Source organism: Temnothorax curvispinosus, unplaced genomic scaffold (assembly GCF_003070985.1).
Source record: "Temnothorax curvispinosus isolate PA1 unplaced genomic scaffold, ASM307098v1 QBEX01003835.1, whole genome shotgun sequence".
Classification (NCBI taxonomy): Eukaryota; Metazoa; Arthropoda; class Insecta; order Hymenoptera; family Formicidae; genus Temnothorax; species Temnothorax curvispinosus.
In genome coordinates, this window is record NW_020213615.1 from 1,320 (window position 1) to 3,315 (window position 1,996).

The 1,996-nt window shown below is 33.3% G+C and overlaps 1 long non-coding RNA gene across 2 annotated transcripts; it reads right to left on the reverse strand.

The window, feature by feature from the left end:
* Positions 1-45: 45 nt before the first annotated feature.
* Positions 46-1,419, reverse strand: LOC112452940. Of its 2 annotated transcripts, none has more exons than XR_003040555.1 (3): positions 1,301-1,419; positions 908-987; positions 46-376 (listed from the first exon to the last, which is right to left on the reverse strand). It is a non-coding gene; the product is annotated as an uncharacterized LOC112452940 (long non-coding RNA). The 2 variants fall into 2 exon arrangements; XR_003040554.1 differs by having other exon boundaries at positions 46-396.
* Positions 1,420-1,996: the final 577 nt, after the last annotated feature.

A 1,996-nucleotide genomic window follows, 5' to 3' on the forward strand; every position in this document is an offset into this window, starting at 1 on the left:
TAAACTTATCAGTGTTAATTCCATTGGAATTATCAAAATCAATTTTTCTTGATAAATTTTGCTGCTGAGGTAATTGTTCAATGTTATCTGGTCCATTTGATCCACTTACAATGTCATTTTGAACTTCTGAACTATTTGAGTCAACAGTCATTTGGGAAACATTATAGAGTTCCTTTACAAAAATTCGTCTCCGCTGTCTTGGCGTTAAACAAGTAATGTCTAATCTTAATTTTGATTTAGACATAATATAATTTTATGAAATAACACGAAGAAATGGAAAGCTAGATTGCGATTATATGCACGAAGATTTGGGTTTGCGTTTAGGCTTATGTTATGGTTATATTCTCCTTTTCCGCTGAATATGTATTTAGGAAAGCTGGAATATATATTTATTATCTGGAGAATAAAAAATATTTTGATAAATAAAAGAGGTTCTTAAGGGAAAGATCTGCAGTTATGTTAAATACAAACTAATCCAAAAATTAAATTATTTACATTAATCTTATATTAAGATTTACCATTACAATTACTATATAGAAAAAAGATAATAAACCGGTATGTAATAAATATTCAATTTAATGCAAAATTAAATATTGTAATCTGAAGAAAACTACAGAAAAAAAACTGTAATTATTAGGAGACAATAAAATGCGATGTAAATTTGCACTCGAAATGTCTAAGCTTCTAATGATTCAGAAAAGCGGTGCGAATAAGTTTTTTGTTTCTTCTCATTATCATAATTGCCTAACAGATGTTGTAAAAAGACATGAGAAACATAGGCCGCTTTCCGATATTCACTGCCAGTACCGAAAATTTATAGTGTGCGTAACATAAACTATAGATTTTTATTATTGGCAGTGAATATCGGAACGCAGCCATGGTATTGCATAAAATAAATTAAACTCACTGCCAAATATAGAAACAATGTAGTGTAAAACGAGTACGTCGCCAGTACGTCGTGGGGTGTGTCCTTTATGTTCACATTCACTGCATAGAAACAATAAGACAAATTTAACTTCACAATTGATTTTTTACCGCAAAATAACTTTTCACTTATAGCGTTTTTGATTTGTTGACTCGACCCGACTCGGATCAGATCAAAAGTTTGGGTTAAAACTCGATGACTTTAAACTATGAAGGCAGAAAGCGTTTCTTAACCTCCATGAAAGAAATTCTTAGCATTATCGCAGCATATAAGTATTTCATTATCATTTTTCCGAACTTTTGAACCCAAGTCGGAGCGAGTCAACAAGTCAGAAACACTATTAATTAATTAATGCAGTTTTAACCTCATACTTACCAAGATTTTTACACTATCTATACACTGTTGTGTCAAAAAATCACGGTCGCGCGAAAAAGCGCGGGCGATTATCGTTTCCGTGGATTCCGCCATAGTAAAAGCTGAAGCCAGAGCTGCGGTCCGATTCACACTCACAGCGCTGTAAGCATCATTCTGTCTTTGTTGCACATCGAATATCAACCGAAGATAGAGCAATATGCTTTCAGCGCTGTGAGCATGAATCGGACCGCAGAATTGGTGATCGGTACCACGGTCTTACATATTTTTATTGCGCGCTTGCGCATACTCAAGCCAATTAACGGAATTAATTATCCAGTAAAGTATAAGGGCGTATTCATATGAACTTATATAACCACATAAAGCACAGAAAAATTTATCGCGCATCTTGTATAAAAAAATATGAACAATATGGGCCAATATCACAGTCTCCGATTAACGTGATCCTTCGATTAAACTTACTCTTTGTCTCTTTCTAGGGGGACAGTTATAAAGAGATGCAGAGTGAATTTAATCGGAGGATCACGTTAATCGGAGACTGTGATAGCGGCCCTATGCTCAGCAAACACTAAGTAACATGCTACATCATACATGCAATTAAGTTATAATTTCTTACTCAACAATATAAATGCAATACATATGTGTAATAATATGTGCAATAAATATTATAACAAATATATATATAATTTCTATGATTGC